General features: G+C 38.3%; 1 pseudogene; it reads left to right on the top strand.

Moving 5' to 3' along the window:
• The first annotated feature begins 292 nt into the window (after positions 1-292).
• On the top strand, positions 293-636 carry LOC101586799 (annotated as a pseudogene).
• Positions 637-7880: the final 7244 nt, after the last annotated feature.

Below are 7880 nucleotides of genomic sequence, written 5' to 3'. Positions count from 1 at the left end.
CTCTGCCCTTGGATGTGGCCAGTGCACACTTGGCCTCTCCCCAGAACTGGTTTTATTTTACACCTGACTTCAAGTTGGTTCATATTTCTCTTGGTGGCGATGTCTGAAGACTATCGGAATAATAGCACCAAGGAGCTTGAGTTTAAAGCTAAGCTGGTGCTGTCCCACTGAACTAACCTGCAGTTATCTGACTTGCTTAGGAAACTACACAGTCTGGAAAATGGTACTATTTTCAAGATTTCGTGTGAGCCAGAGAGACCACCTGCGTCAGTGTGTTAGGATGCTCTCCTGAACCAACGTGTCTACTGGAATCCCTAGTAGTAAAATACTCAAAGCTCTCCAGAACAGATGATGGCTACATTGTCCTTCAGTTTAAGAAAAGTCCTGCTAAGATCCCCTACAAGGCCATCGCACATGCCACTGTGCTGTTTTTCATTGGTGCTTTTCTTATTATCATAGGATCCCTCCTGTTGTCTTGCTACATCAGCAAAGGGGGGGACAGACTGGGCTGTTCCTGTCCTCATCTTTGACACTGTGCGGTGCCTGCCAGGATTTTATCACCTGTGCACTGCCTACTATGCATCCAAAGGCTACCGGGGTGACTCCTATGATGCCATTCCAGATTTTGATCCCTAGCACCTCAGCCCGAAGAAGAGTCCCAGTGGAACCACACCCAGCTTTTACAATACTGAGTGGACACCATGGCTAAGAGCTGAGGAATTTTACAATCAGTAGATGTTTAACAAATCAGTGGCCTGATTTTATGGGTCCATCCCAAAATTGTTTACTGAGCTTACAATTCACTAATTAGGGCATGTTCTTGTATTCATCTCCTGGCCCTGGCAAAACCTCAACAAGATTTTCCACATGAGCATGTACATGGAAGAACAGCATTGTTAATTGTCTCAGAAAGCAGGACCTGACTGTGTAGTGGAAAGCAGTAGTACAATTACCCTCTCTTAAACAGTCTTCTCTATCAGTGTGTCTATAGCAAATGGAAATGCAGTATGTCTAATGATCTTAGTAAGTATTTATTTTTAATTATTTCAGAACCTCCCCCCTTCTGGATATCTGTACCTTCGTGCTCTATGGGAAACCTGGGTAAAATCAAACATCAGTGTGGGTCTTTCTGTAATATTTTTATTTGCTTTGTTATTGACAGCAACCAGGCCTTTTTTGTACCATAGAGTGAATTTTCAAAATAAAAACATTTTCTTTGACAACCAGTCCTTGGCCAGCTCTCATCTACATTTCCCTTAGGGCTGCCAGCAAATTATCTGGTGAATCAAGCTGTTCTGCATGCTGTTTCCTCAAGGAAAATGTGGATAAACTATTTAGGGTTTTTGACCCTGTTGCTAGCACCAGGGACTCCAGTAACCCCTTGTTAAAGCTTGCAAGTTTTGGCCTAGCTCTTCAGAAGCCTCTCTTGCCTTAAGTTGATTCTGTTTCTTTCCTTTCAAAACAGATGTGCATATTCAAAAGTAATTAGAAGATCAAAATCACCCCCAAAAAACTCTCTAATTAAACAGAAAATCATTATCATCATGGATTGGGAGTGTCACCATAGTAAAAACATCAATCTTATTAAATCGATTAATATGTTTAATTTTTTTCTTTTTTGTATTTAGTGCAGGGTCTACAGGTTTTCACTACACAGCTCAGACAGGTAGTGATTCCTCCTGTTTTCAGCTTTCCAAGTGCTGGGATTACAGATATAATCAATCTATCATGCTCAGTCTCAGTCACTGTCTTGCCCAACCCCTGGGGACAATGGGAATGAAACCCAGTCTCTATCCCCAAGACATGGCACAAACAGCAGATACCTTACTCAGCTGAGCTATCTGGCCAATACTATAAAGTCCAATTCTTATCAAAATCCCAGAAAGATTTTCAGTTGACATAGATAATTTTATTACAAAATTTGTATGAAAAGTCACAAGTCCTATCTGAAATAATTTTGAAAAGGAAAGAGAAGGGCAAATAATCATTCTACTGCAATCAGAAGACAGTGGTTGTTACAGGAACAGATACAGATAAAGGAAACAACACAAAGAACCTAGAAAACCTTCAACCAGCTTTAGGACACTAGGATAGGCAGGGTACTTTAGACTTGACATAAAAAGTAAATCCATAGAAAGAAGACTAGGCTTCCTGAAACTTAAAAGCTTTTCTTTGAAAAAGATCATGTGAAGAACAACAAAAGGTAAGATACACTAGTAAAGTATATTAGCAAAAAGAATGTCAGAGAAAGAACTAATATGTAGCCTGTATAAAGAACTCTTAACACTCAATAACATAAAAAAAAAAAATTCCACATAGTAACAAAACATGGAGACAGATAAAGAGAATATACAGATGATTAATATGCATGTAAGGAACAGTTATTATTAGCCATTAGATAAGAGGCAAATTAAAATCACAGAGACAACACTATAGGCCTGCTAGAATGACTAAAATGATAAAAGTAATGCTAGTGAAGAAACACAAAACCTGGTAACTCATACGCTGCTGGTAAGAATGGAAAATGATACTATCAGAATAACATGTTGATAGTTTCATAAAATATTAAATGTACAACTCTCATATATCACCTAGGAAGCATATTCTTGAGCATTTATTCTAAAGTAAAAAAAAAAACTTATTTTCACACAAACATTTTCAAAAAATGGTCAGAGTAGTTTTATTTCCAACAATCTCTAATTGTACCACAATGAAAAAAACAGAGATAACCTTCAGTCAGTGGATGGATAGGCACATTGTGGTTAGTCCCCAAAATAAAAAACAGCACACATACTCAACAACCTGCTAAGACTCAGGGCATTGCCTGGAATAAAAGAAAGCCCATCACAACTGGCTATATTCTGTATGATTTCATTGAGACAAAATTCCTGAATTGATAAAACTACAGAAATGGGGAGCATTAGCCATTTCCAGGGTCCATAGTTATGGGTAAAAGTGGCCATAAAAACAAAGCAGCACCACTTCCCCTCCAGCCGATGAAAGTTCTGAATTTTCACTCTACCAATGTCGAAGCCTGACAGGGTACATAAATACCCACATACCGTTCCTCTGTATTACTATTGTATATTACTTCTGACAACAGCATACGGATATGCAGCTATCTCAACATTTTAGTTCAAAACAACTTTAGAAACAAACCCCGAAACACCGGGAAGACTACTGCTGGCTTAAGAACTCAAGGTCAAGACAGCCAGGCAGTTGGATATATGGTTGTGACCTGGTAGAGTATGGCCCTGTGTGGAAAAGGCAGCTGAGCTAAGCAGGGTTGGGACACTGGTTAAGGAAAGGAGGACTAAGGAATTAAAGACACTGGAAACAATAAGAGCCCAGCTTAACATTCTTGGAGCAGAAACTAGAAAAATGTAAAAGGATGGATAAGGGTAGAATATTGGATTTGAACTGCATGTAATAATATGTACTCATATCTGTAGGCATACATATAAAAGTGGGTACATATAAGTGTGTGTATAAAACTGAATGCCCTACTTTGTCCTGTGAGAGGGCGTGGGAACCTTGTCATGCCAGGACTAGGCAGCGAGGACTCCCACATCTGGGCTCTAAGCGACATTCACTAGAGTACGTCATAGACACAGCTGCTCAGGGACCAGGCAGGGGAAGAGCACGATGAGCAGAAAGGCCCTGCTGTGCTGGAGTGAGGAGTGCAAGGTGGTGGGAGCATGGCAAAGGGCACAGAAGACATCCGGTAGGACTCCGATGGGCTTCTCAGCGAAGAAGGGAAGCAGCAAAATACATGAGAAGGAGATTCTTTTCTGTTAAGCAGAAAGGGACTCTATGCTGAACAAGTACCTGAGCAAATAAGTGAAAAAATTCCCCAGGGCCCTAGCCCGGGGACTGCTGAGATGCAGCTTGAGACTGGGCATGGTGCAGCACACCTGTAATCTCAGCACTTGGGAGGCTGTAAACAGGAAAATCACTATGAGTGAAACCATGGTCTACTCATAAAACACTGAACGCCCTGTAGACCCTTCCCTAAAATACAGAAGGAAAAAAACCCTAAGACAACATAACAATCTTATAGATGAGATAAATTTTAAGAACGACATGAAATACATTTTAAAATTATTTCCTTATTAAAATTAGCTGCATTGATATAAGACAAATGTTTATTGAAAAAAGATACTTTGGGGGAAAGATAAAAATCAGTTTACCTAGTGAATCACAAAAGAGATAAGAGAAACTTTCTGGGGTCATCTGGAAATGTGTAGCATTTTTCTGGTTGTCCTTGGAACCTGGAAACACCACAGAACTTGTGTGTGTGCATGTACACAATAAAGAGTTGTGCCATTCCAAAGCCAATAGAAACCCGACAGAAAACACTAAGAAAAGAGGTAACATTCTGACAGAAGAAGGAGGGAAAAGGCTTGTCAGACAAATTATAGTCATGGTGGTGTGTTGCTTGGGAAAAGACTATGCTACAAGTAGACATCATTACTACATTTGTTTAAAGAGCAATTTCCTCTAAGGCCAGGAAAACTAATGGTAAATTTGGGCCTAAAAGTTGTCCACAAATGGCAGTTATCAGTACTAATTTCCCTAGAGTCAGACACAGAAGGCAAATGGAAGAGGATCTGCAAAGATCCTCTTTGAATTTAGCCAAGGTCAACAATGGATGAAAGAGAGCTCTTCCTGGTGGAGTGGCCAGATGCCAACAAACACAAAAGTAACTAGAACAAATTGTTTGCAGTGTGTGCTGAGCTATAAATTCCTTTAGACTCTTTCTTCTCTAGTCTTTCATCATGTAATCCATATCTTCAAAAGAAATACCGTGAAGTTCCTATACAAGAGGACTAAAGCAACTCAGGCAAAACCTAGAGTGGAGAGTTAGCAAATAATGCCAGCAGAGTATCACACAGTGAAATCACTCAGTGTTCCTACTGGCTAACATAGGTGGCAGCAACAAGGCCAAGGAAGGGTTGACATATGAACTTTTCCATGAAGAGTCACATACTTTAGGCCTGGCAGTCAACTGGGGCTGCTGCCAGAAAGTGGTGGAACGGTAGCAGGTGGGGCCTAGGGGAAGGTAGTTAGCCATGGACTCCTCGAGTTGTACAGTTTCCTCTGCTGTAAGATACTTCCTGGCCACAACTGAGGCCAGAGGTCAACTGAGCATGGACTAAAACCTCTGTAAACAAGAGCCAAAATAAACCTTTCCTCCTTTTGGGGGACTTGTCTCAGGTCTCTAGGCACATTAACAGAACCTGACTAATGGGTAACGAGAAATCAGGGCAGCTCTCAGCTCAGATATGCAATGCAGTGAAGAATAAATGAGACAGTAGGAGTCCAACTCATAGCATGTTTCTTTGCATGAGGTGTAGAAATACCAAAACTGTGTGGGAAGGTGGTGTTAGAGTGAAAATAACACTGCGAGAGGAAGGCTCTGGTGCTCAGCATGTGCTTCATAATTGGCACTTGCAAGAAACTGAAGAAGGAAGAAATGAATCGTTGATGTACAAGTAGTTGTCTGATGAAAGCACAGGCACAATCTCAGACTAAGATAATAATGCAAGAAAGAAACATGTTGGAAACTTGCCTTTTAAAAAGGCCAAAGCAGCAAGGCAGAAAGCTACAAAATGCCTTAAAAACACCTGGATCTTAGCATTGCCAGTATGAAACAAAGAGCCTTTCTTTCACATTCCTTCACACACTTCCTTGTATTAAATACTAGGCGGCACAAGGAGATAAGAATTTATCAAAGCGATATTACCTTTCATGTTTGCAGCCGACGCACTGCTACTCACCAATGGGGAATATGGTTGTTCATTGATAGGCACAACTCCTGCAGCCATTATAATCTCCTGGGGGGGGGGAAAAAGAGACTATTTTTGTTGTTGTTTAAGATTTATTTTTCTATTTTTTATTTATTTTAAATTTAAAAAAAAATTAAAGAGAGGAAAAATAATATTAAAGCAGAAATTTAACAGTGATGCACAATTTCATTTTCACAACTCATTTTAAATGTACCAAAAAGAAAGACTAAAGTGCAGAGTTCATAAGGAATTCTCTCTGTATTAATAGTCTTTAACATAGTTCATACAGACTCATTTTAATATAGATCATAGAACAAGAAGTACAAATGTGGCACATATGAAAAAATATTTATTTTTACTAATGACCAAAGAAATAAAAAAATGGGTATTTTTCAGTGTAGGAAATGAGCAAGGACAACCCAGTAAATGCTTCATGCTATACTCATAGGAATATAAATTGGAACAAACTTTTTGGGAAGGTAACAAAAGCAGATTAATCAAATGCCTTAAAAACATGTAAACTCTTTGAAGCTGGTGATTCCTTTTCTAGAGAATCTATCCCAGGAAACTGTACATGTGCCAACAGATTTAGGTTTGGTAAGTTTACTTTTGAAATATTATAAAAATGAAACCTTGGAAAGAACCCAGTAGTCCACTGGTAGATGAGTGGTCAAATAAATTATGGGTATTCATATTGTGGACTATGAGAGATGTTCATAGTAGAAAGCTAAGTGAAATCTCAGTTGTATAATTTAAAAATACAGTATATAAGGAAATATGTGAGGAGATATACCAGAGTACTTGTAGGGTATAATCAGTATATTATGTAATTATGAATGAAAAGAGACTATTTTTGAAAGTTTGTCTTGGGATGTTCATTTCCTAGTCACCTCTATTGTGCTAGGCCTCTGCTGTCCAGTATAGCATTCTTAGTTAAGTGGCTACTAATACTTGAAGTATGGCTAGCCCAGGTTGAGACATGGGGATTTTGAAGACTCAGAACAAAAAATTAAAACATCTCAACAGTAATTTTTAAATTGATCACACATTGAAATATTTTTAATGTACCAGATTAAAAACATTACTAAAATAGACAACATAGTTCATTCTACAACTTTTACTTCTGTATTCTGCAGTACTAGAGAGTGAACCAAGGTCCTTTGCCCTGAGGTACATCAAGTCATGCTGATGCACTTTTGAAAACAAGATCTCACTAAGTTGCTCAGATAAGATCTGAAATCATGATCCTCCTGCATCAGCCTCAAACAGTGCCTGGTTAGGGACATGTGCCACCACATCAGTTTTTCAAAAAAATTTAATGTTGCTTCTAGAAAACCTGAAATTTAGTGCATGTGGTCCCCATGAGCTAGATAGGACATTATGGAGAAAAATGAGAGATATTGTGCCTTGTGCATTTACAGTGTACTGGAAGACAAGATATGAACACAATGCTAACTGTGCAAAGTCTCACAGGAAGGTTCAGATAAGCAGCAGGGATGTTCAATGTGAAGGAAGATAAGACTTATAGGAGGAAACAGCATTTGTTCCAAGTTTTGAGAGAAATGTTTATTGTGAACAGGTGGGAATATTGGACAAATCAACAGAATCATTTATTCTACTGAAGAGAATTATTTCAAGGGAGGGCTCAATGCATTTCTGCCAGTCTTTATCTAGCTCATATCTCCATCTAGCTCTGGCTAAATCATACAGTTAAGTGACTTCTGTGTTGCTCAAGTGCCATAGTCTCCATTGAGGAAAACTTTGTAAACATTTTGATATGTGAAAAAATTATCGTGTCTCTTTAGTAAATACTACATGTCAAAAATATTAAATCAGTCTTTTCTTATTTTTTAATTTTTAAAACAATATTATTTTTAAAGAGTACAAATAAGAATTATAACAAAAATTTGTGATACATAATTGCATTTAACAAAATAATATGGAATTCAGAGGCATTTGTTGTAATATATACAGTTGTCTTTCAACCAGTTATACATATTACCAGATATACTTACATAGATAGATAGTTAGATAGATAGATAGATAGATAGATAGATAGATAGATAGATGTAAAGTTGGAAGAAGGAAGAA

Source organism: Octodon degus, unplaced genomic scaffold (genome assembly GCF_000260255.1).
Source record: "Octodon degus isolate 3935 unplaced genomic scaffold, OctDeg1.0 scaffold00465, whole genome shotgun sequence".
In the NCBI taxonomy this organism is placed as follows: Eukaryota; Metazoa; Chordata; class Mammalia; order Rodentia; family Octodontidae; genus Octodon; species Octodon degus.
The sequence above is the reverse complement of the archived record's forward strand: the minus strand, read 5'-3'. Positions and strand labels throughout refer to the sequence as shown.